Consider the following 27,333-nt stretch of genomic DNA (forward strand, 5'->3'; position numbering starts at 1 on the left):
ATTTCTCCCTCATTTTCACATGGGCAGCTCAGCTGCTGAATTCAGGGGGTAGTAACTTCCAGCAAAGCTGTAGTGGCAAGTAACTGGGGGAGGTGACCTCGGCCACTGGAGCAGAACCAGCTGGGACAGGATGTGCCACATCCTGTGCCCCACTGCCCACTACAGCCAGTGTTAAAATCCCTGCTTTTATTGACCACACAGAATTGTTTTGGTAGGGCATTGTTCAAAGCATCTAGCACAGCATCTTCCCTGACAAAGTGTGTTAATGGAATGGGAGGGGGAAGCCAGCCTCTGAAACAGCAGTAGGCTGTCAACACACACAACATAGTGCTCATTCATCCAACATCAGCCTCTCCAAATATCTGAGTTAAAAAGTAAGCTTTGAAGCCAGCCTGGGAGGTAAAAATTGAAGGAGATGAGAAATTTGCATCTTTTTGTGCATTCAGTCAAAACTGCTCCTGCAAAAACACATAAAAGCCCCTAACCATTATGGATTTGTATATGTAGATTTAATTTTTCAGCTGCTTTGCAGTAAGACAGAGAAACCTGTCAACAGAAGCACTGTCACTATGTTCCATTACCATGTATTCATTTACATGACTATCAGAGACCAGCCACTTAAATACATCATTGTTAGGGAAGTGGTCTACTTAAAGAATGTGTGGCCCATTCACCCATAAAACACTAATTATCACAGCAGCACCTCTCCAATGAATCACTGGTAATGAGACACCATTATGGAAAGTATCAATTTTCAGTGCAACTCAGCCACACTGTAGATGGTCAAGTAATTTTGCTGAAGTGCCTAACAAATAAAACTTTTCCATGAAAATACATCTCTCTCTGAACAAAATCATTTTCCAAGAGGGCTTAGCAGGGTTTTTTTGTTATTTATATTAGGAGCAAATAACACCTTGGTCTGTGTGTTGCCTGTTGCTCTTAGGAAACCTGGATAGGTCATTACTAACGATAAGAGGAAATCTGTCACAACCTGTCATCCTCAAGTATAAGGTCACATTTGTGCTTCCTATCAGGAGGGAAGAAGATTCACAAGGCCTTTAATCAGAATCACAGAATCACAAAATGGGAAATGAAGGAAGGGACCACAGTGGGACATCTGGTCCAACCTCCCTGCTCAGGCAGGGTCATCCCAGAGCACATGGCACAGGATTGCCTCAAATAGTTCTTGAATATATTCAGTGACAGGAAACTCCACAGCCTCTCTGGGCAATCTGTGGCAGTGCTTGGTCACCCACACAGTAAAGAAGTTCTTCCTAATGTAATGTGATTTCATGACACAGACATGCAATTGAAAATATTCTCTGTTTGGTATTTCTGTGCACTTCTTGGTGGCACCTAGAGGCAGTGTATCTTTGTCATGAAGCAGACAAAACAGGTTTTTCAGATTTCTTGACTGACTTCATAAGATTCCCTCAGGAGCATATTTTCATATACTGAGGGGCAGAAGAGGCAGTTTCATACAGGTGTAAAATGGGGCAGAGCTTTGGTTCATGGGTAAAACCGAACCTGCTTTCTCTGAAAAGGAGATATCTATCTCAGATGTTCTGTGAGTCAAGAGTCCCTTCTCTGAGGCAGGTGCTCTACATCTCTGCCCTGACAGCCCACATTACAGAGAATCAGGTCATTGCCAGAGCTCATTGCAGCCTTCAGGTTCATTTTGTTGGAAGGAGATGGTGCCTCTTGCTGCAAAGTGTCTAGAGCAGCTGGAAGGAAATCTGCACAGCAACATGCCTGCCCATCCTCCTTTGGAAGGAAAGCAAGCGAGAGGACAAGTCATGTGTGCACAGGGCTCAGGAGTGACAGCCCCAGGCAGTGACAGGTTCTCCAAGCAGGTGCCTTGGCAGTGTATAGGTGACCTCCCCTGTTGCTGGCAGAGCTTTCTGGGCCATGGAAGCAGGCAGCAAGGGGAAAGGCAGCGCTTGTGTTAAGCCAGGGAGCTTTTTACACCATGAGAGCCCCCTGGTGTCAGGATGCCCAAAGCTGGACAAAGATACTGCTTCCAACAAGTTCCTGAGGCTGGCTTCCTCCTGGGTACATCAATGAGACCAAGCAGGTCCAGGCTGATAATCATGGCCAGCACTTTACCACAGGGTGTAAACAAGAGAATGCACCATGGTTTTTCTCATTCTTGATCTCTGTGCACACTGAAGGCCTATTGTAAAAGCTATTCAAGGATGAGCACATGGCATCAGTCAATAGAAGGGATCAAATACTTCCTCCTGTCTGCTCCAGCTGCAGTGCCTGGTTTAATTTTGAATGCATTCTTGCAGGGGTATGGATATGGGCCTCTCCTGCATCCTCTGAGGACCAGAGCTGCACACTCACAAGCATCACAGTCCTGCATGTCTCACATATATAGACATATTTCCCTAAAAAAGTCAATTTCCCAGGTTGATCCCTGTGGGTTGTCTCTAGCTAGACAATTTTGCTCACTTTTTGCATTTCCAAGAGCATCTCCTAGTGCCTGTGGGATGCATTCACATAGCCATGCACTACTTTTATCTTACAACACCTACATGAAGTAGGTTATTGTGGAGGTTTGCTCTTGTGAGGGATCTGCTGCTGCCTGGGATGTGGTTGGGAGCAAGACAGCAGGGCATTTACATTCTTCTTTTTGCTTAAGCAGCTGTCTCTTCCAGATTCTCTTGTGTGAACTCAAATCTCCCAGCTCAGTTGTTCACTGCTAAATATCTTTCTTCTTGCTTTCTCTGACATGTGACTGTGCCAAGGATGTAAGTGTATGATAAGAGGACAGGTATTTAGTATTTTTCCTTTGGAATGGACACTTGGTGGGCATGCTGCCTGCCTCATTCCAGAACAGTGTAGGCTTGTGAGTGGGATTTTATGGGGCCTGATTTATTACAGATTCGTTTATCATGGATTCAAGCAGCTGGCAGGAGGCTGGAGTGGCTGGTGCTTGCTCTCCAGTGCACAGGGCTCTGTGGCTGCAGGCAAAGCAGACCCACAACCCTCACCCAGGTCCTGTTCTTGGGTGCTGCCCTTATTGGCTGCTTAATTGCCCCTGCCAGTATGTAATTCAAAAGCACTGGTAGGCAGCCCTGGTTTTGGCAGGACAGGAGCTTCCTCTGATCCATGAAATGCTTCTGGCTATTGACTCCATGCATCAGGTTTCTCCCTGCAGAAAGCTCAAGGCAGCAGTGGATGTGTACTTTGTGGGTTGGGTTTTTTTGAACCTTCATTTCTCAAATAACTGCCCCTTGTCAAGCCTGGATCTGGTCCAGGGAACTAGACTTACCCTCACATTCTTAAAAAACATTGCATTTCTTTTTTTTGAGTTAAACACCCAAGTGAGCTATAAACAGAGACTAACTGCCATCCCCAAGAACAAAGGGTTTGCTAAGCAGTGATAAATAATAAATTGCCCGGGAAAAATGCATCCTGTACTTTGGGTTTTATTTTGCTTTGGCTTAGCACAATTTCCACAAAATTTTTGCAATCATGCTGCCATTATCTTTTCATGACAGAGGCCCTAGGAACTTGTCCAGCCCACAGTGAGAGCCCTTTATGTACCTACTAATGTGCTGGTTCACAGACAGACAGAGGAGGATGCTGATCTGAATAGCAATCAGATGCCAGCATACACTGCCTCTCTACAAGAACTGTGGACATTAATAATGTCTCTGGGGAGTGGCTGCAGCTGTAATAAAGAAAAGATATCTGCAGTGTTTGCACAGCTCTCTTCATTCATCCTGATATGTAGTGAAGTGTGATAATAAGGACTTTACAAAATCTGACTGTCAGTTTTGGGGGGAGATTCATCATGGGGGGAAAAAGATGGAAGAAACATTTGTTTTTGCTAAGCATAGTTGAAACACAGAGATAATCTTAAAAGTGATCCCCTTCTATTTTGTGCTTCTTGGTTTTTAGTTTTCTTTGGGGGGGCTGGCTATTTTTTGTACATGAAACAAGGGTCACTACAGGGTCACTTCTGAGGACAGCCTAAGAGGTTTCTATTTGGAGCTCTGACTCTGGAAAAATGTCACATCACAGGCCTGCATGCACACTTTTATTTTTCCATCCACAATAACAGTTGTGACTAAAGCAAGTTCAGAAAAAATAATTGCTTTTCCTCCTTTTTCCTTAACAACAGATCAGTTACATGGTGAAAAACCAAAATTGGCTACCTGGTAGTTTTGAAAATATTATAGAGCAGTTCCTGTGAATGCAGCACATCGTGAATCAGGTCCTTTGTGCTTCCTCCAAGACATCAGGAGCTAAGCATGAGTCAGTATACACAGGATAGCAGGGTGGACTTGCACTGCTGATAACCTCCTGGGGCTTCAGGAGCTGCTCACCTCCACAGAGCAAAGCAATGCCTCAGGTGCCTTCCTGGGAATCACAGGGCCTGAACTTGGATGCAGCCCCCAGTGTTTCCCTCCCTGGGAAGTGCCAGCAGATGTCCATGAGTCAGTCACAGCCAGGCTCCGTGTCTCAGTGTTAAATCACACCTCATCAGAGCTAAGCAAACACAAGGGGAGACTCAAGGCACAGCAAGGCTGACTTTGCATTACGTTTCCAATCTAACATTTTTCTTCTGGTGGCTTTTAGGCACTTAACTTTTCATTTGTAATGTTGCAGCAGCATACAACCACCTCCTTACTCCAAAAATGTGGGAGAATTCAGAAACACCGAGACAAAAGTGTTGTGCCAACTTAGTGACTCACATCTCTGGCTTGCACAGCAGGGCAGTCTGAGCCTCAGCAAAGAGGAGGAGATACATCCCTGCAGCTGCTGCCCAACGAGACAGAGATGACAAGGTACCTCAGAGTGTTTGGAGCACAGTTCAAGGTGCTTCAACCTTGGTTTCAGTGCAAAATCACATTTCCACCAGCAGTATCACTGGGAACCATTAAGAGCCTGGGGCAACTCTGTGTTCTCTGTAACAGGAGTGGTTTTGGTGACAGTAAAATGCAAGATGGGAAAGTACCTGTGGATGACAGAAGTGCCACTTAAATGAAATGCAAGAAAACTTCCATAAATACAAATGTAAACAGGCACAGTGTCAAAAAATTGAAAACCTAATGTCTCATAGCAGTGTTGCCAGGTCTTTTTACAAGCTTCTGGCTAATTGAGCTTTAAAAAAATCTTAGTTGCTGGAGTCTTTTGATTGTGGAAGGATCTCATCTTCCACTTCAAATACCAGTTGGACTGCTAGCCCTTTTGGCTGAGTATAAATATTCTTAAATTATGGCTTAGGGATTCAGAAACTAAAAGACAAATAAAAAGAGCTCCACATTTATTAATTTTAAAACACTTCTGACTCTTAATTGGCCCACATTGCATTTTGTGAAGGCTTCAATTTTAGCTCATCTGAGCATCTTACACATGCTCAGTGTAAGGTATTTCTCCACATAGCAAGTATATGACAGGCATAAGGGTAGAAGTAATCCCATATGCACATATTAATGCCTCCCTACATTCTCTGAAGATATCAGGAATGTGGATGTCAAAAAAAACAAGTCCCCAAGTATAAAGATGTCAGTGGTTTCTTATAGGGGTTGGTTGTTCTGGTTTTTTTCTTCAGTTTATGACAAGCTAAGATGTCGTGCTGGGCACGTCCTCACCATGAGTCCCCAATCTGCCTTTGTGCAGCCTCAGGGGCAGTCTGGGGCCAGAAGAGCCTCATAAAACCAGTTTGAGACAAAAACTGATGCTCTCTCAAAACTGTGAGCGGCTCCATTGGCCAATGCTCCTGTCTGGATGTCAGCAGTGCTCCACCACAAATGCTTTTCTTCACTGTCAATGGGCAATTCAGAGACAAACATCATCCCTCGTCTGCTGGCTCATGTTTGGGTTGGTTCCAGCTCCCAATTATCCAGGCTTGGCTTAGCTCAGAAAGTGTGTCTGAAGGGCTTCAGCAGCAGCAGCAGCAGCAGCAGGAGCAGCAGCTGGGCAGCCCTGCTGGAGCAGTGCTGTCAGCCCATGGCTGTGTGCTGGGGGCCTTGCCGTGTCCCTGGCAGGAGCATCACCTCCCTCTCCAGCACACAGAGGGATCTCAGAAGATGCCCAGCAAGGGCTGGGACAGCACGGGGTGGGGGTATCTAAGCCATGGCACAGAGAGCTCTCAGTGGGGCACCGTTGGCAGTGAGAATTTATGAAAAGGGAGATACAAACCCATCCATCTTTGTGTCACATTTCCCAGCTTTGGTGACAGTAACGGCTCCAGAGGCAAGAAAGGGTTTGCAGGACGTATGGCAGAATGGTTGGTGTTTGCTTACATTTATTTTTTTTAGCGGGTGAAAGGGGACAATGAAAAGTTTCAGAGTCCCCCTAGTTAATTCACAGAGCAGATATAGGTGTTATTAAGAGCAATATAGATGTTATTAAGATAAAATCTGTCTCTCCATATTGTAGTATTATAAAACTCAGAATCATAGGCAGATCACAGTGTCTCACTCCAACTAAATATACCTGTGCCTGTGCAGGTCAGACAGTCACCTTTCTGCTTTCACAGCAGAGCAGGCATCTGTCAATCCTCCAATATGTGCTTCAGGCCTGGCTTATATATGTCTAAGTGATTAATTAATCTCTGTGCAGCAACTGGAAAATGTAAAGTGCTACATAAAAGATAAGTATTACTATTACTAAATCTGTATTCGACGAGTGTGACTTGACATAAAGTGGCAGGTTTTATCTTACTCATTGCCACTATCTGAGAGAGGCCATTGACAGCAAATTTCTGGAGCACAATTTATTCCTCAGGCGGAGTGGGGTAAGCGGTGCAGGCGGGGAGCCGGCAGGATCCACCCGGGATGGGCTTTTCGCACCTCGCTCCGCTACCTGTGACTCAGGGGCATCAGAGGATGCGCCGGGCTCCCTCGGGACCTTGGGATGAATAAATCGATGGCGGCACACGGCAGCAGAGCCCCCAGCCGGGGGAGGAGCGTGGGGATGGCCCAGCGTGGCCGGCTAATGGCAGAGGCGTGACTGGGGAGCGGTGACCCCGGGCATGCAGAAGGGCTGCGGGAGGCGATGGAAGGAGATGGACAGCAGCTGATGGACAGCGGGGGTGCAGGGTGGGGGAGCTTCACCCTCTCCTATCGCCCCTCAGCCCGCAGGGCAGGCTTTGCCCCCGAGCAAGGCAGCGCGGACCGGATAGCTCAGTCCCTCCTGGGGACAGAGTGTCTGAATGCCCAAGCCGCTGGCAGCAGTGGCCACCTTAGCAAGCCCAAAGGAAATCAGCTCTTTAGTGATTATCAGCTATCTTAGAATTCCAGCTCTTTGCTTGCTAAGGCGCCTGGCAGGCTATTGGGGAAGCAGGCGTGAGAGAGGAGAAGAAAAATCATCCTGGAGGTCCACAGCGATGGTTTTATTGAGGGGTCTGTGAAGGGGTCCAGTGAGGGCTCTTCTTCTGCCCAATGGGCTAAAAAAGCCCCTTTTAATAGGGTATAAAGGGATCCAAACCTGTCCAATAGCAGGGGTTAAGGGAAAGTGACCTATGGGGTTACAAGGATAAGCTAGGGTCCGAGAGGCGATGACAGGAGCTTATTTTGCTATCTCATCATGACTCAGCAATTCCTACCGTGGAGCCTTAGCCCTCTATGGAGCCCCAGCCAGTGCCCTGGAGTCTGCTACGCTCTCCAGCTGGGCATTTCTTACAGGGCTCATCGGCTGGGTAGAAGCAGCAAGGGGGGGTCAGGAAGCTGGGAAGTAACACAACTGGTAAATACATATATGAATTGTGTCTGGCACTCTTGCGGGGAGCCTGGTGTCCCAGAGAGTTGATCTGACTATTCCCTCTGGGCCCTATGGTGGCATAAATATTTAATATTAACGATAATAATAGTAAAGAGCTTTGAAAATGGAGAACCCTGTAGGCAGTTATTTTTATTAATAGTATGGGCTATTTGTGGCTTAATGGCTGCCAAATACTTTCAGTTGATTTGAGTCTGTGAAGCCAACCTGAGCACATGATGGAGGCTAGCAGCTTAGTGGCTCACTTAATTTCTTTGAATTAGGTCTTGGTTCAAGAAAAATATGTGCTAGTGTTGCTGGCTTCTCCTTTGATTTTTTTCAGCCTTTCACGCCTCTTGACATCTTTTTGCAAAATAATGAAGGAACCAATCCCGGCGCTCCTGCATGGAGAAACTGCTCACATGAGCATGACCCCTGCCTTTGGCCCTTGACCTGCCTTTCTCAGTGTCTGTGGCCACAGCCCAACAGCAGGCACATGTTTGACTGATGTAATGTATGCTGGAGGGTGTAAATCCACCTGGTTAGTGGTTCAAACCTCACTTTCTTAGTAAGTCAGGTGATACAAGGCTCTGCTTGGGATCAAGATCCCTCCCATAACAGATGCAGTCCTTTGTTTCAGCCCTGAGCCTAGCATTCCCTCTGGCCATTTCTGGTTTCCCAAAGTTGCCTAGGAAGTGTTTCACTTTTAAAGGGCTTTGAGTTAATAAATGACAAATACAGCCACTGTCAGGTAATGTGTCATAGCTTAAGGAAAAGAGAAAGGTCATGAGCAAACCTCAGACGCAAAATATGTGGTTTCCCTGAAAAACCTCAAATGCACCAGGAGAAATTTTTCTTCTTGTGCCAAGCAAGGTTTCTGGATAAGTTCCCAAGCATCACTTTCTTATGGATCTCTTGCAAAGTCCCCAACCGTGCACTTAAAAATTTTGCTGGCCTCTAAATTTGTAGAAGAAACAAAATTAAAGTAGCTGTAAGGAGAAGGGTAAAGAAAAGACCTCTGAGTTTGGTTGTGTTTTGTTGTTTATTTTTTTTTTTAATTCTGGTTGAAAGCTACCAAGAGTGTGAGGAAGTCCTTGCAAAAATGCAGTGAGGACAGAGAGAGTGCCAAATGGAGGCAAATGCAGGGGAAGCGTGAGGAAGAAACAAATCTGGGCTGCCAGCATCAAACCGGTTTGCTACTTCTCACCATATTCCAATTTTTTTCCCCTCATATTAGCTTATTTGGCTATCATCCTAGTTTTCAGCAGCAATCCCACACAAGTAGACAAAGCTGTCTCTACCAGAGAAAACTGTAAAGAAATTTTGTGAGATCCAAAGTTAGCTGGTGCACCAAAAAGCATGTGATGAACATGGTGACCTGGAATCACTCTAGGGCCTTCACTGAAAAGCACAGAAAAAGTGCTACTTTAACCTGGTGACGGTCAAAAGAAAAATGGGACTTAAGCAGAACCTAATCAATTCTGCAAGATTTTGGACATGATCTTGATGTTCTTGACAGGATTTAATACAGAACTCACTGACTGCATTTAGTTTAGGTGAAAGTTGGGCTATAAGTCTCTCCTTCTCTTGGGAGATGTGGCTTCAAGCTTCTCAGCCACTGAGGTGGACTGTTGTCCCCAGGTGGAGCTGTGCTTGGACACTTCCTTAGCAGGAGATGGGGTAATGCAAGATGGAAATCAAGGATAGAAACCTGAATGAGGAGGGGATGGAAAAATTGGCCAACTTCTTTTGTGGCACTTATGTTTTCAACTCTGGTGGCAAAATTCCAGTTTTGGCCCCTTTTCCCTCCTATCTACAACATGTCCACTTGTCCAGGGCTTGGATCAGGAGAGGTCATGGACTGAGGGACATCACAGTGGATTTGCTGTCCTTGGCAGCCTCTTGCCTGCAGCTCATTGCTGCCAGCACTGCCTCCTGTGACGGGGCAGGGGGAATTGCTAAACTCTGCCTGCGAGCAGCTTACTTGTTCCACAGACCTGCAACTTTGCATCTCTTCAGATGCTGCTCAGGCATGCACACAGGGGTGAGATTTTTAGCTGTCTCAACATGCCAGAAGATGTTTGGGTTGTGGGGCTTTTTTTTATTATTTTCCACTTCTTATTTCATTGTTTTATAGCCAGTCTCTGCAAGTACATCACTAGCTCTCCATTTGCAATGGACTGTGGGTGCTGTGGAGTTATTTGATTGAGTATCAAACCGCACAATACAAAATTATTGAGTGGTCTTGTTCTTGAAGTAACCCTTTGGTGTCTCTTACATTCCAATACTGGACTTCTTCCATTTATTTCTGTATAGTCCTGCATTTGGAAGTAATTTGGATCTTGGAACAGCAGCCTGAAATTATTGGCTAGGCTTGTGTATAATGTAATGAGTGCTAGACATTTATAAGCTTAGCAAGTTTGTCAAGAGAATATCAGTTTCCACTCCTTACCCTATTACCAAAGGTGTTCTGGCTGACCCTACAGTTGCCCCAGAGTTTTAGTCATCTAGAAGTTTTGGCTTGAAAATCAATACAAGTTGCAATGATGTTCATATATTTTCAGCCATAGTAGAAATCAGTGGGCTCTGCATCCATCTGACCCTGGAAGTAGTGTTATCTAATAACTGAAAGAGCAGACAGCAGCTGGGCTGTCTTGGGCATGCTCTGCTCTGCTGAAATGGATTTTGAGACCTTGAATAAAACATTTAGTTTTTGTGATTCTTTTGTGGTCTCTAAAGTGTGGGTGTGTGGGTGGGTGTGTGGAGGGGGGTGTATGTGAAGAGGATGGATAAAGGAAGCAGGGAGAAAAATTTCATCTTCTTGCAAAATTTCATTATTTTGCACAAAACTCTATATGGGGTGTAGTTGCACACACAGCAAGTAGACACTAATAGACACTTGAAAGAGGGTCTGTCTAGAGGTAGAGCTTTGCACCACTCTTGGAGACCTTTCTGAGGGCAGATGAGAGAGGCCAGAATCTGTTGTAGTCCATGGTGTATGGACATGCACAAATTCCTAATGAAAGTTAAGAGAAGTAACACCATGTGCTCAAATGCCCACTAGAGCCATGTAGCTGAAGGATTCAAGCAGCACATCTTGCTTTAGCTGAGCTGTTTCCAGTGATTTAGTGTGCATATGTCACTTGGTTGCCACCTATTTTAAAAAAAAGTAAACTAATGCATGAAAAATAAGATAAAAGGTTCATTTCTCTAGTGTGATCTGTTCAAACAAAACAGATGTGCCTCACTTTCCAGAGAAATCATTGTTCTTCATTCTCTCAGTTTAAAAGGTACTTTGAACATACAGCCAAGCCACTTGATGTAGAAATGTTATCAGTGAAACAGATTGGACAGTGTTTTGTTACAATTCTCTAAATATGTAGTAGTCATTGACCTACAAGTACAACAGCTATAGCCTCAATAAGGTTTTTCAGTAGTGTAGATAAACACTGCAAGTGAAGGCTTGGCTTCCAGGCTGGATTCTGTTTCGTTTCCTGGACAGATGATGGCATTGCAGCCCTGCTGTATTCTGCAAACCCAGCCAAGGTACTCCCAGAGAGAGAGCTTGATTTGATTGTGCTATGCACGCTTTAGCAGCTTAAGATTTTGCCTTTTGCTTTTCATGTCTTCAGTGAAACAGATGAATGCTATAATAGCAGTACTTTCTAAAAGGAAGACATGAAATTTCTACATTTATAATAAAAAAGTGTTACCAACCTCATTGTAATTCAGACTTGAACTGTTCACCCTGTGCACGTCCAGAAACTCATTCTCTAATACTAGATGCAATGATCTCTGGAGGGAAGTTTTCCATCTGTTTCCTTATGATGTTAAGCTGTTAGTGCTGTTCATTATTTATTACATCTACTGGAGTATGTTGAGCTATGATTTTCTTCTTGTCTGGTATTAAGAATTTGACTTGGTTAGTGCTAAAAAAAAACCCCTAGGATTTGCATATTACACATTGATATTTAGTGTATTTGGGGAGGTGGGGGGGAAGATAGGGGGCTGTAATTGCTCCCAAGCTGCTTTTGTGCTAGCAGATAATTTATATTTAATTCAGCAATACAGAGCTAAATTAACCACTTTAAATGGAGATAAATATAGATGTGCTATATATGGGTGGAATCTGCCACCCATACTCTTATTAAGGAGTGTTATCTCTGCTTGACTTCAGTAGGACTTCTGCAGGGTAAGATGCTTCTCATTCTGAGCAAGGTGGGCAGAATTGGGCCCATCATAAATACGTATGAGTATATATTTCACCTATATGAATGAATGTGAGAGAGTGGGATTTATAAAATATGAGCATGCAGTTACCAATATGCACATTAAGCAAAAGCTCACAGGTCTGTTCTCTGTATTTTCACATCTTCTATTAGGAGAAGGTGTGGCAGACTTGGGTTATTATGTTGTTCTATGCAGAATAAATGCTACATAATAATCTCCTTGGGGTGAGGGATGGTTCAACCTGATTCTCCATTTCTTCACAGAAATTATTACATATTTCTGCAGGTGGATTTCTCATTGAGTTTATCCTATTTTGTCACTGGTTCCATTAAATCCTAACAACAGTTTGGATGTCCCAACATTGCCAGAAGGGACAGTGTTTGTGTTATTATTTGTATCTTTACATCCAGCGTCTTGCTCACAGAAATTTCTTTGAAGATGTACAGAAATTAGATCAGTATCTTATTATACTGTAATTAAAGTATCAGTTCAGGCTGTGAAACACTATCTAGATCAACCTTTGAGGTTACTCTTAACAATACTGGTTCTTTTGGAATAAATATATGTGTTTCCAAACTGCATAATGGCAAGGTTTTGCATATCATTCTCACGTGGAATGTCTTTTGATGTGATGGAGAATTGTAGATGAACTGAAATGTTCACTTTCCTGTCATGTAGTTGGTTCTTTATCATAATATAGATGTTATTAAGATAGAATCTGTCTCTCCATATTGTAGTATTATAAAACTCAGAATTAGAAATTCTTTATCATTTCTGAAGAACAAAGACTATGACTACTTTAAGCAATATCAAAGTCACACTACTTTTATCGGGGGGAGCATGAAGGAAAGCACCAATATTTGCAAAGCATAAGTTAATTCTTGTCAGACTTAACACAGGATATTTGCAATTACCAGACAGAATAATCACCAAATGATAAAACAAACAAGCTTTTCCTAGTGCTTCTTTAAAGTGGTAGCAAAAAACACCTACCTGGGAGCAAGATTGCTTGATTATGCATCTGCTCTTTGGACTGCCAGGCCAGATGGTTATCTGGAGTAAATCAACTCTGCTTTGGCATGCCAGTGGAGCTATGATGACCAGCACCTTCCAAGGTATATCTACAAGATACTAAGTTGGTAAATTTAAAGGTCCTATGAAGGTATTCTGAACACTGGAAAAATTTTTCGGTTTGCACCCACTGAAGGTCACTTGTGTAACACCAAACTCATTGGAGCAACTTTGGAGAGAAAGTTTGCATGCAGTCATTGATAGATTGCAATCTATCTTCTCACAGTGACATCACCCAGTGGTTTTTTTTTGAAAAGGATCTGGAAAAGTGTGGTTAATCACCATACAGCCATAAGGCTCTCCTGTAGCCCTCAAAACCTATCCTGTGTGCTGAAGCTCTGGTGATCATCTTTGTAACGTGTCTCTTACAAAGAGCAGCTCACCTCCCCACTTTCCAGACAGTTTTAAATGGAAGTTGTGGTATTAAATGAATGCTATTGGTATTCCTCCTCATACATGTCATTCTGCAAAAAGCATGTTTTGGGCACCAAGCCAGTTAATTGTGCAGTTATCTTCTTCAAGCATCCTTCCACCTGTTTTCTCTCTAAGGTGGACATATTCTTTAGTCCTGTCTGGGTATTACCACACCCTTTCAAGAGCTGCCAGGCCACCATGGATGCTCTGAGGTTGTGTTTCTCCATGCTGTCAGGTGACTTAATCAATGGACAGTCATATGTGATTATCTGGGTAGTGCTCAGAGGTAGTTCAGACATCTCTGGGTCAGACATTCCCACTGTCCAGGCACTCAGGCAACAGCAATGTTCATATAATTTCAGTCATGGAGCTGGTGAAAGGTCTGGAGGACAAGTCCTGTGAGGAGTGGCTGAGGGAGCTGGGGCTGTTAGCCTGGAGAAAAGGATGCTCAGGTGGCACCTTCTACAACCACCTGAAAGGAGCTTGTGGCCCGGTGGGTGTTGGTCTCTTCTTCCAAGCATTTCTATTTCTTCAAAAAGACATCGGGCAAGACACAGAACTGAAAAGCCTGAAAATTGACAACCCACCCTTGTCTCCTGCTGTCTTCTAGGCAGAGAGCATGGCAGAGCACAAACACCAGCTCTGCTCAGACAAAAAGGTCTGATAACTCCCAAAATTATGTGAGAAACCTGAATGACCTCTGTGAGTACTCCAGAGCCACCCAGAAAAGTACACTCTAAGAACTAATAGTAATGGATTTGTCAACTATATTTTCGTGCATATATAAAAAGGTTTATTTATTTATCTTGTTAAATATGCTTTTAGTAGGTGGATTGCACAGTCATAACAGTAACACTCTGAAACCACAACTAACATGGCACTTACATCCTAAACCCTTATTTTCAGTCACTTACAACTTTCTGAGAAAAGTAGCTTTCACATTGATTTATCATACTCCACCTGGGACCAGACACAATCATTTTGTTGACGAAAGGGAAGTTTTATTAACATCCATCCAGCCACTTAGCCAATTTGGAGTTGTCTGACTGAGAAAAAGCCTTTTTCACTTTTAAATCCAGCACATAAATTCTGAGGGCTGAGATAACTCCAGACTTCCTTGTTTTAAAAAACCCACCAGCAAACTCAAACCAATTTCACCTGGCTGGAGTAGAGTCTTCATCTGTCCCTTCTCTGAAGAAGAAACAAACTTAAAAATAACAGAATGGTGTTGTGTGTGAGTCCATGCTCACATATCTGTGTCTGTGCATATTTGAGTGAATGTATGGACCAGTTTCAAAACCAAACTACCACAGGCAAAACCTTCAACATGGGTCCCATGTATTGAAAGGGTCTAAAACATCTGCCAGTCTTTAATCTTATCCTCTAAACTGCCCACACACAGAAAGTGCTTAAGTCTCTGCTAAACTGGGGTCCTGATAACTTAAAAGAAAGGAGATATTAATTATGTGGGTTGACAAATCTCCTTAGCTTTTCAACTGTTACCTGCGCAGCGGTTGATAAAATGTTCAGGCTAATGGTATAAAGAAGTCAAATAATGATATTGCAGACTTAGAGGTTTATCCTGGGATTAATAAATTGCAGGAGTCCACAGTGAGTTGTGTTTGAAGGGATAGCAGCTGGATCCTTGAAAACAGATGGCCTTCCTTGTCAAAGTAGTCTTCATCTTGTCTAATCTTAAAAGCTAAGCAGGTTGGGGTTGGAAAGATTCACCAGAGAATATCTGATGCTCTAAGTTGTTACTTCTATAGCAGGAATTGCTGCTCACAATTTGATAAGAAATTTAATGATAATTTTGTGAATATAAATAAATAAATACAAAACTTATGGCTTGATTTTATGGGTTTTGTATTATTCTCAGTATCATATTGCTAGAAATTTTCTGTGTTCTCAGGATGATAGGAATTTAATACAAGCTTCTTTTGCCTTAATATATGATGCTTTGTTCAAATGGGAAAACATTACCAGCCTGTTGCTGTGACCTGCACCAGGAGTTTGAGAACGATCGTTCATCAACTAGAGAAAATTGAAAATTCCTGAAAACCCTAGATCCCCTGCATTTACAGCATTTTTTGTTTCATGAGCATTTTTGGCTGCAGGTTGGTTGGTTAGTTGGTGGTTGGTTGGTTCAGTTTTAACTGTATTGAGTGTGATTTTTTTGGAGATTTTCTTAAAAATTGGTGCAGTTAACAAAATACATGACCTCAGAGCACTGCAGCATGAGCAATTCAATCCTGGCAGGTACTGAGCTGATGCTACTTGGTTTTCTAAAAGCTGGGATCAGTAAAGATTTTGCCTTTGGCTTTGGTGAGAGCAGAGTGAAGCACTGGGGCAGCTGGGGAGCATTTATAGGTGACCGCTGAAGCTGGCAAACACTGGTATTCAAGACTGATCAGATTAATTAGTCTGTCAGCATGGAAGGGTCTGGTTTATAGCCACTTGACTGTTTGTTATGGGGCTTTCTCTCTGAGCACTGTTAACCAAATATAAATGCTTGGGAATTGCACTATTCATGAATCAAGTGAACATGGAGAGAGTAATTGTCACCTTCTTAAAATGCAACAATTCAAAATGCTTTATATAAGCATCTAGGATTAGAAAAATGCTGTTCTTTTCTGGTAATTTATTTTATATTGTACTGTATGATAGTCAGTGTGGTAAAGACCTATATCAATTATAGCATTTCATTACACAGTAGCACAAAACATAATGTTGTATAATAGTTTGCTTGCTTGAGAATAGGCAACTCTATCTCAGACAGTAAAACCCCCCCCAGAAATCCACAGTTAAATTACATCAAACATCTCATACTGTTGCAATCAAAAGGAGCATTTTTATAAAATCCAATTGAGCAAAATTAATTATTTCTACATAAGCAAGGTTTCAACAACAGAAAATTTTACAGCTGAGCTAAAATTTTGTGAATGATTATTTTATGCTTGTCATAGAATTTCTGATGACAAAAGGAAACCATTATCTTATAGCAGTTTCATGCTGAACTCTCTAAAACGACAGGCTTACAAGCAAGCATATTATACAAGTATTTATATAAATGCAATTTCAGACCTCCCAAGTACGTAAGTGCAGAAAGATGCTCATGCACAACACACAACTATGTGTGATTGCTTTCCCATTGACTGCAGTGTCCCTCGTAACACATTTGCCCCACAACACCAGTTCAAATGTTTTCTAGGAATTGTGAGTCTTCTCTGCAGATACTGATGGCATTATTCTAGCTACCAGTCACTTGCAAGACCTCATACCTGATTTGCATGTACCTTTATTTCTGTATTTTTCTTGGTATAGCAGAAGCAGTTTTTGCTAAGCATCAGTGTTCTTAAAATCATTGGATTCTGCTGCCTGAGGTAATGTGGATTAACGCTGTAATTTTGATATGATGAGATAAATGGGCAAACAAACTATTAAAAACATGAAATACTCTCTAAGAAAAAGTGTCTTAAAACTATAGCTCATCTAGTTTTCTGTTATAGAAATACTTTCACAAGTTTTAGACAAACTTCTAGATAAGGAAAGTGAGTAAGGAAAACTGCACATTTAATGGCATGGAAAAGTTATTACTGTATTATCAAAAACATTCCTCAAAACCAAAATATTTAGTGATTTTCTGAATTTTCATCTTTATGGCAATACTCAGTGACAAGGGCCAGCTACAGTCATGACTAGGTACTAAATTTTCATCTGATTACATGGCAAATTTATAAAGAAAATGTTTAATAACAATATGCTCATGTCTGCTCTGTGTGTAAAATATGACAACAGTCTTTGCAGGAGCCAAAAGAAGAAACAAATCATAGCTGTGTGTTTTCCCTCAAAGCAGAAAGGCAGGTGACCCTGCTGCTTCCAAGAAGAGCCCTGACTGCAGCACTTTGCATTTCTACAGTGCTCTTCACATCACAGATTGAAGGGGGAAATTAAAAAGCACTGCTTAATGTATCCTCCCCTTGGGTGCTAAGTCTTGTTGTCTCTATTTATGTTTGAGGAAATTTTGTGTTTGAGTGCTCTTTGGAAAGATTAAACTCCTTTGTGTTTTGGGCACCCAGCTTAAGCTGGACCAGGCCCTGTGTTCTGAGGCATCAAAGGGATAGCACCCCCTTCCAACCATGGGAAATGACAAGGTAAGCACTTCTAAAATTCAGTTTTCATGAATGAAGATAAAACTAAAGAAAATCCCATCTCTAGTCAATTAATAGAAACAACAAGTAGTGAAAAGAAATACACTGAACCCCCCTTTTTAAAATTAATTTTTGAGAACTTCTATTCAGTGCATCATTAGTTCCCTTTGGAAACGGTTGGAGAAGGCTTTCAGAAAGTATTCCAGACATTTATTGGTCCATAAACTTTTCTGTGAGACCAGAACGAGTCCCAGCTCACTGAGGCAGCAGTGTCAACTCTTGTCAGAAGACAAGGAGGAGGAGGATGAGGGTGAAGGAGAGAGAGGAATGAGTAGTCTGAGGCAGCAGGTAAATTTATTAGCCTGAGCTGAGCTACCCAGAGGCTGCTACAAGCCCTGTGTGCCACAGCATCAACAACTGCATTTGCTGCTTCCCCAAAGGCAGACCTGGCAGACCTTGATATACTTATTTGTGTATTGGTGAAGAAGTCAAATATTAAAATTGACACACTGTAAGAAGGTTTTCTCAACTGTACTGAATAAAAGGGAAAAAAACCCCAAAGGTTTGTCAGGTTGAATAAACCACTAGGATAAAAGGAGCAAAGTGATAAAGACTTAGATTCAAGGTACAGAAACAAGCATGAAAACACTTTTTTTTTTTATTTTTAAGTACATGGGGTGTTGGGTCAGCCAGCTAGTGTATCTGAACTATGCTTTTGAATGAATGTGAGATCTTACAAAAACATCTTCTCTCACAGGAAAACAGGGAAAAGCTGTTGCACTTTCTAATGCAAAACAACTTTGAATGGTAACACCAGTATTGGCATTTTCATTTGATCATAGTTCACTGCAGGGGCTTTTCCTTTTCTAAAAATAATTGATGCAAAAGAATATAATAAATATTTTGCAAATCAGATCTGTACCTAAATAAGACTATTCCAAAATGTATGCAGCATTGGAAAAAACATGCCTGAATTTGAATAATCATCCTATCAAGTAGAATCTTACTATTTACTTACTTTAGGAGGGGAAACATATTTATATAGATATATATAGATATAGATATTTCAATCTGTCAACTATGTAAAAATTAATCTTACATATATATGTGTGTGTATATATATATATATATGTATATACACACACACACACACACACACCCCATTTTAAAATGAGAATATGTATTACCTTCCTTAGTAAATGGATTAATTTTAAAATTTCAGCTGGAAACACTGAAATGTTTCCTGTGTCTTTGGAAGTTATTTAACAAATAAGAGTAAAGAGTAGCATAGAAGAGTTACATTTTCATAGTCTCTTCCTATGCCCTGCTACCTCATAGATTAATTATTTTCCAACACTTTCACAAGAATTGTAACTGTCAAGATGAACTTCCAGGAAAGTCAGTGAAAAAGTTGATTTTAATGGGAGAAAGTCAGTGCAATTTCAAAAAAGCCCCAAAATCCAAACCAAATGACAAATCCAAACTGCCAAATCTTGAGTATTTCAGAAGCTTGTAAAAATGTATAAAGTTATTTTTCTTTAATGTTCATGGAATTATAATGTAGCTCTTTGAGATGTAAATTTGGCCTGATGACCTCTTCTCTGGCTAATTACCACTGGCTTCACCATTCTGTTTTAAGATTATAATTGGCTCAACTTGTATAATGAACTCTTTTTAAAATTATTTGACTTCATAAAAACCCTCTGTTTGTAGCATTGTTTTTCTTTGCTAAAGAGATAAATGAATTTAGGAATGTGTCCCAATGAACCATTTAAGTGGGTTCACACCCTAAAATACTTGTAGAGTCCCATGGGTTTCTCCTGTCAAGGTTATATTCATTGCTGTGATATTTAAATGCTAAAAAATTTATTGCATAATTTTACTTTCCCTTTCCATTCTTCCTACCCACCTTCTCCTTCCCCTCACACATAGAATGATAGAATCATTTAGTTTGGAAAGACACCCAAGATCCCTCACTGTTCATAGTACTATGTCTGTTCACAGACTGCCAACAGTCTATTAGCCAACACAAAATCCAGCACATTCGTAGAAGATATTTCGGAGCCACAGCTTGGTTTGCTAGAACTTCCTGTGGTTTACCAGAGGCAATCTCAACCCAATAGTGCATTTTTGTTTGAAAAGCAGCTGAATTCATGTGGTAATCTTAGTGGAGACACTGCAGGTGTAGGACTTAGGGTGTCCCATGCAAGGAAATGTTGTAGGGAGAGTTGCTGCCTTTTGATACACGTCTCAAACATGGCTGGGAAAAGTGGCCAAGCTTCCAGTCTCTCTCAAGATCCCTGAGACCTCGGCCCACCTTTTCTAGTGATAGGTCCCTGTTCAACAGAGGGAATCCATTTTCTCTGTGAGCCCTGCATCAGTTAGATTGGAGGTTGTCCTGCTACCTCTGAACTCTGCCAAGTTGGGCCGAGATCCCGGCCAGCAAGGGTCTCAAATGCCACACAATGCTTTGAGCTGAGGTTAAGATGAGCCAGTGCTGTGACAGGAGACGCTCCTCTAGGCCTAGTTTTCCTTGTGGTACTCAAAGAGGCAACAATAAGGAAGGAGATTTGACACATAATGTACCTCCAAATGTGTTGAGGCACCTTTATATGATATTGCTTTCACAGTGTTCCCTGGAGTTATTATTGGTTCCACCCACACTAATTCACTCTAACAGAGCTTGACTCAGAAAAGAAGTAGTGCTTGTTTCATCTGACAATATCCTAAAAATTAACAAAAATGAGTGAAAAATAGCTGAAGAGGTTATTTTCTGATGTCTACTTTCAATAGGAAAAGGAAATTCCACTGTTTTTTTCTTTTAACTACATATCGTATTTTGTCAGGTGTAACTCTCAACCTGTTCATTGAAAGAAAGGGTACATTTTTAAAAAAGAATACTGCAGTACCTGGGCACAAAATTTGCAGAGTGGAGCAACCACATGCAGCAGTCTTTACTTGGTCTTGATACAAAGGTCCTCGTTAAAATGTCAGCAGGGTGATATTAAAAGAACCAGTTGAGGGACTGGGTCAAGTTAAGGTATTTTGGCATCCACAAAGTAGAACAGTACTCTAAAAGCCCAAAAAAGGCCGTTGAAGCTTAACAACCAGCAAGATGTTGTGTAGGTGTGTTTGTGAAAGAGAGAAGCATGCAAGAAAGTCCCCAAGGAAGACGCTTGCCTGGAACTGGAAGCAGATTTAAAACTGTGTCGAGCTGACAGACTCAGCAGGATCTCAGTAACTTTAATAAGCCTGGAAAAATACTTGCCATACTTATCAAGCCAAATTGACCCCCATTAACTCTTGGTTTCCTCTTATGTACACTTATAAGATCTGAGTTTTTCACCCTCACTTCACAGTTAGGATAGAGACATGCTTTATGACACTGAAAATTCTCAGCAGCCACTATAGCACACTTCTTTTCTCTGGCTGCAGAGTGTGGTCACAGCCTTGCTGCCCATCCACAATGGTTAAAGACAGATTATGTCTGCTGAAGAAAAATCAAATAAGGATCAAAGCAGTATATTGATTTATTAACAGCACCTAATTAAGCAGCAGTGAGTGAACAATACTTTAGGGATCAATACCAGCATGACAACAGATAAACCACAGCACTAGACTCTCCCACATATGACTTCAAGCACACCAGCAGCACCTTTGAAACCAAGTCTATTGCTACATCCAGGCCACATAGAACTGCTTTTCCATATGATCTGCTTTTAGCTCATAAAGGCAAATCAATTTATAGAAGAGATATAACCACGTCAATCCAGAATTATGAAGGTATGTAGAGATGCTTAGAAGAGAACACTTTGGGTTGAATGTGGATGTGGAGGCAAATGTTGTGATCAGCTCTTCCTGAGAGAGAACGACAGTCCTGACCTATCATTCCTCTGCCCACTTTCAGCCCATTCAAAGTGTAGTGTGAGAAGCCAGCATGAGCAAGGGTTGCTTTGTCAGAGAAGCTGGTACAGAAACTTCTACTATTTTTGCTTTTCATTGCAAGAACAATCTTTCAGAGATACTGACCTGTAAAATTCCAAGTTCAAGGCATTGACATTTTTTTCGTGTGTGAGGACTTTTTGTAGGGTTGGAGGTAGGATTTCTCCGGAAGTGACTTCTGCAGAGCAAAGTATCAAGGGATGCAAGCAGTATGGGGAAATTTTGATTGCATTTTCTTTTAACTTTTTCCCAACATTACCACATGTAATTGAATGACACATCTTAATTTCTTTCTGTATTGGTGTTAAACCTCTTTATCCTTGCTTTTTGCAGTCACTTTCTTCTAGTGATGATGAATGTTGTACAAATAGTGCAAGCATAATAAATCGGTTTTAATTTCCTTCTAGCTGATCTTGGATTTGGCTGGTGGCTATAAGTGAAGCAAATGTACTAGAAAAATAAATGGTAGGTTTTGATTGTCATAGCCAAATAGTCATTATGAGTGTTAATCACCAAAAGTGAATTCCAGTGTATACTTAACTGCACACCTGTCTGACATCTGGAAAATTGAACTAATCCATTTTCTGAAAGGAACTCCAACTTGGAAATCACATTTGCATTTGGCAGTGTTATGCCTACTATTGTTACAAATAGCCCTGAAGAAGATTAGACTGGAAGGAAATAAAGGCAATCTCCTTTGTTTTGTGGGTTGTGTGTGTCGTGGTTTTGACAGCCCCGGGAGGGAGTTATTTGCCTTGTTTATCAGCACAGAGCTCAATGCAGCACCAAGAAGGCTCCTGCAATGCTTGCCCCAGGGTCTGCAAGGGAAGAGTTACACAGGAGAGATTTTGGCAGAGCAAAGGTGCAGGAGGATGGGCACCAGGGCTGGGGAGGGGATGCACCTTGGGCTGGAGGAGAGAACCCCATTGTTTGGTGTGCTTCCCCACCCCTTACAACTGCCCTGGTGAAAGCAGAGCAAACAAGGGAAGGTTTCATGCTGTGCCTTCCAAAAGTGTTGAAAACTCCTTTGGAAGATTTTCCAGGTTAAATTAGCCAATTTATTTGTGGCCCTGTTTCAAAATCTTCAGAATCATCAGGTGAGTTTGTTTCTCTTGAGCAAAAAGGGGAGAACTACATCTCATGCATCACCCACACTTCTCAGGACTCCTTAAGCCCACCAGCATCTAAATGCAGGTTTTGCTAGCAAACCATAAAAGTGAGTGTCCAAGAATCAATATGCCAGAGATTAAATGGACACATTCATCCTAATATAAATTCATTTTATAACAGGTACTTTTTAGTTTTTATAGCTTTTAATTCATCTACCTGTAAATAAAAGAGTATACCTTCTATCACTGGGAGTGACAGTTATTATACCATAATTTTGTATTCTCTTTCTTAAAAAAATATAGAGAATCTTCTGGGCCAATATATTTCTTCCATATGTCTCAGTTGTTTTGTCACAATAGCAATATCTAAAAAAAATAAAATTACACATTACAGAAAATGAATCAGGCAGCTGATTTTAATTTTGGATTTTTTTAGTCCTATCATAATGTGTGATTGAAAGTTTGTGAGGTGCTCAGTGTGGTTTATAAAACCCTGTCAAGCTTGTAACTTTGGCAAAGAAAGACTTCTTAATACACAGTTTTTAATGTGAAATTACCATATTCTCTCTTAGCAAGAGAGGTCTTTTTCAGCAGCTAAAATTAACTGTTGAAAAACGTTGGAAATGTGCATGGTAATGAGTTCATTCCTGTCAAAATGAAATCATTAATATTAATTTTTTCCTCCTCTGAGTGACTCCTGCACCATTTTTCAAGTTAGGAAAGAAGTTAGAAAATTTGCAAGACCATTTCCAGGAATACAGGGGTAGCAGGTCTCCCACCATCATCAAAAGACAATTTTAATGTCTTGGCTTCTCCTTTGAAAACTTCTTACTTCACTGTTTAACTTTTCCTCTGATTATTTACATATTTACATTTATCACTGTAAGGCTGTTAACTTATAAAGCACATAAGATGTACAGACCTTGAGATTGCCATAAGATGGTCTTCCAAAAGGTTTTGGGGTTTTTTTTTGCAGCTAAGTAGAGCATTACATCCGAGTTCATAGTGTTCCCAGAGGACCTGTGTTCACTGAAGTCAATGGAAAAATTCCCATTGATTTCAGCATAGCTGGATGAAGTCCAAAGTTCAGACATTTATGAGAGGTCTCTGTGTACTGCAAAAAATAGGAGGATTCACAGGCTCTTGATTCTTCGGAAGATTTGAGTAGTATTTAATCTATGCTGCTTTTATTATGTTTAAGCATAAAACTAAAATTTTAATTTAGCATAAAACTAAAAATAAAATAAGCATGAACTTAAATTTCTTTTTTAAAAAGTTCTATTTATTTTAAAGATCCCACCCAATACTACAGCTCTGCTTACCAAGCAGGCAGGTGACATGGAGTCTCCCTGACAATAGCTTTTAACAATAAAAAGGTTTCATTTCTGTGTTAAAATTACAATTTTCACTCCACAGTACATCGTAAAACTTTTAAAAGATGACACTAACAGCAGAATCTTTTAAATTTAAAAATGTCCTGATATTTTTAACTGGATGTACCTTGTTGGCTTTTGTTTTAATTTGGGGGGAAGGGGAAGTGATCAACTTTTATCCTCGTTTAATGCCAACTAAATATTCCTTAGCTACTGAAGTGACTTAATGACATGAGTATGTGGTCTTATCAAAGTCCCATTATTGTTCTGACAGTATCTCATTTGTATGCAAATCCACTTGCATGCAACTTATTCTTTGGCAAACGGTGCTAGCAAGCCAGGGAGTGTCGTTTTAATTATGTGCATGTCTGTGCACAGTATATTTGTTACTGCACAGGAACATTATGCTGCTGTAACAACTACAGCACCTTATATCACGCTCATGAAGGCTGCTGCAGACCATCCTGCAATCTTTATTGTGAGTGATAGACATGCTCTGTCAGTCTCTGTCACCCAAGGGTAATCGCAATACATAAGGCAACCTTTTAGATGAAATATTAATGGGGCACTTTTTTGTGTATTCCCATCCTTTTTCATAATGGTGCCCAATGGATATCTGTTCAATTGGTGCCTTGCCTTCTCTAATTTCACAAATTCCTGACAATTAAGAAAAATTAATCCTGTTAGACACAAACCAAAAGGGAGAACCCTGAGCCCTTCTATGGTAGAGAACAGTTCCTGCTTGGCAGATGTAGGTTAGTGTCAGTAGCTGTACAGAGGGGAAAGAGATGGGGTGTACCTGATAGGGGGTATCAACCCAAAAATAAGGGGAATCTGCCAGGTGATTCACAGGGCTCCTTTCTGACACCCCCAAGAAGGGCTTCCTGGGAGATCTGGCCCCTCATTTTGTTTCTGCAACCTCTAGAAACACCATCCAGAGGATGGTGGGGGGGGACATTCTCTCTCCCCAAGGCCTTATGGACAAACCCATCCTTCTCTGCACTTCATCTGGTTTGCAAGATAAAGCTAACTCTGCATTGAGCCATGGAGCCAGCTCCATTACTCCTGATCCAACCCATGCTTTAGACAAATATCGCATTTGGAAAGATGACTTCAGAATTGTATGATTCCAGAAAAAAAGGACAGTGTCAGTGCCCCAGCTTTGAGCTAGCAGAGTTTTATCACAAATCTTTAGAAGAAAATAGTGAATCTATCAGGAGAAGCATAATAATGCAAAATCAGTCAGCAGAAACACAGAGGCACAGAGAAAGTGCAACATTCTCCTCTGAACGTAGCCTTAGCTTATATGGTTAAATAAAGGTGGATGTGACTGTACAGCACATCCATGTGTGGTGCTGCAGTTTGATCTATTTAGGAAGACAGGGCTGGAGGAGCTGTCTAGGTCATTATCTGCAGTGCTCTGCAATTGCATACGCCCCTCTGTATGTTTATGTACATCCCTGTGCATGGGAAGCATAAAATCTGCACACCTGCAAAGCAAAGTGCATTTAGAGAAACATTTTCTGTCTGCAAGGAAAGAGAAGCTCTAGTCGAACCAGACAACAAAACTTCTGCATTTACTAATAAACCTGACAAACTGATTTATGGCTGTTTTTCTTGCTGTGATTTGTTGACAGATTGTTCTTTATGCAAAAATTACCAAGGTTTAAATCTGTATCATATGGCCTCTAATTCAGCTGACAATATGTTACCAATTAAATTCCGCTTAAGCTATCATCAACTAGCAAACCACAGACTGTGTTAAAGAGAATGACAGTCAGATAGCCAGTAAAATCATTTGTGCCATTATTCTGAAGGCTGGCCTATAAAGGAGGGACATTAAGTAACTATATGAAAGATAAAAAGATGGTTTTTTGGTAGTGAAAATCTAACTGCTGCTTTTTTTTTAATTTAATACATCTCCCGTTGGAGAAAAAGAGATGGGATTCCTGTCCTTGGCATCCCATACTGTTCTCTCATGCAGAAGGAGAGGCACAGCAGGGTCAGTGGTTAGTGGGAGGAGTATTAATGAAACTCTACTATTTGCCCTTTAATTTGATCTTCAATTACTCTTTGGCTGAATTCTGGCCGTTGCTCTCCAGTATTGTTGTTTTCATTTGTAGGAAGAGAATGCATTTTCTGCCAGCAAAAGTGTAGATCCCTCAGTAAAAAATGTGTTTCTAAATGAGTCTAATTTCCCCAAGTAAATTTCTCCTTCACCAAGGTGAAAAAAGGACTCAGCACACAGAATGACATTGAATACCATAAAGAAGAATACAGGTCCTCCCTCCCAATACTGATCCTGGCAGCACCATGGAATTGGGTAGGGCATTGATACCCCTCCTTTGCAAATTTGCATAGGCAACCTCACCTGCAAAAGACATCTTTTAAATGTTGCTGTGAGATAAAAGCTGCTACACATCAAGGTCTGTGAGAGCTAAAAAAAAACCCAGCAAAAAAAAAAGTGCTTTTCTGAGCAGCCATTAGCTGGATTTGTTCCAGGAGAGGTGAGAACTTCCTCAGAGCCAGAGCTGTGCTGTGCGAAGTGGGCTGAGGTTCGCTTAGGCGTGGAGGTGGCCTGATTTGCTTTCTTGGCTTAAACACCGTAGTGCCAAAGCCCAGGGTTTAAACAGCGTGGTGGGAGCTTGTCTGTAAATGCTGCATTGTACAGAGCTTCCTGCTGTGAGTATTATCTACCTCCTTATCTCAGCTTTAATGTTGCAGTTGAGTATTAAGTGTATGTGTGCTCCGGAGAATGGGTAGTAATCTTTTGTTTAGAAAATAGAGCCTCTCGCTATTAACCCTAGTGAATTGAAATTTTACTCCTTTCCCCACTATATCATCACTGCAGTCATTATTTACTTAAGAGCTTTTTAATGGTTTGCTGTCTGTACTGATGACTGTGGTGTCCTAGGCAGGGACTAGGATTTGGGGACTGTGGATTTTGGGATCTCATCATGAGATATCTCTAATGAATGGTGAACTCCCCTTCATTTCTGTATGTTGCAATATAATAACATGAGCCAAAAAACCCCACTGAGAAGCAACTAAAATCATAACACTTAAAAAAATAAAAACATCCCTCTTACTGAAGATTACAATGTAAATCAGGCATCTATTATTTCTGTGTCAGTATAATAATTTAAAAAGAATTTGCACATGATAAGAGGCATCCTCTAAGGATGACAAATTAGGTATAATAAAACAGTTCGATGAGAACATAAATAAGAAGGCATTTGGGGCAAATCCTTTTCTTCCTCTGCAGTCATACAAATAAACAGCTTGGAGGATATACTTCTCTGCTTACAAAATGATAGCCAGTCCCCG

Source organism: Agelaius phoeniceus, chromosome 2 (genome assembly GCF_051311805.1).
Source record: "Agelaius phoeniceus isolate bAgePho1 chromosome 2, bAgePho1.hap1, whole genome shotgun sequence".
In the NCBI taxonomy this organism is placed as follows: domain Eukaryota; kingdom Metazoa; phylum Chordata; class Aves; order Passeriformes; family Icteridae; genus Agelaius; species Agelaius phoeniceus.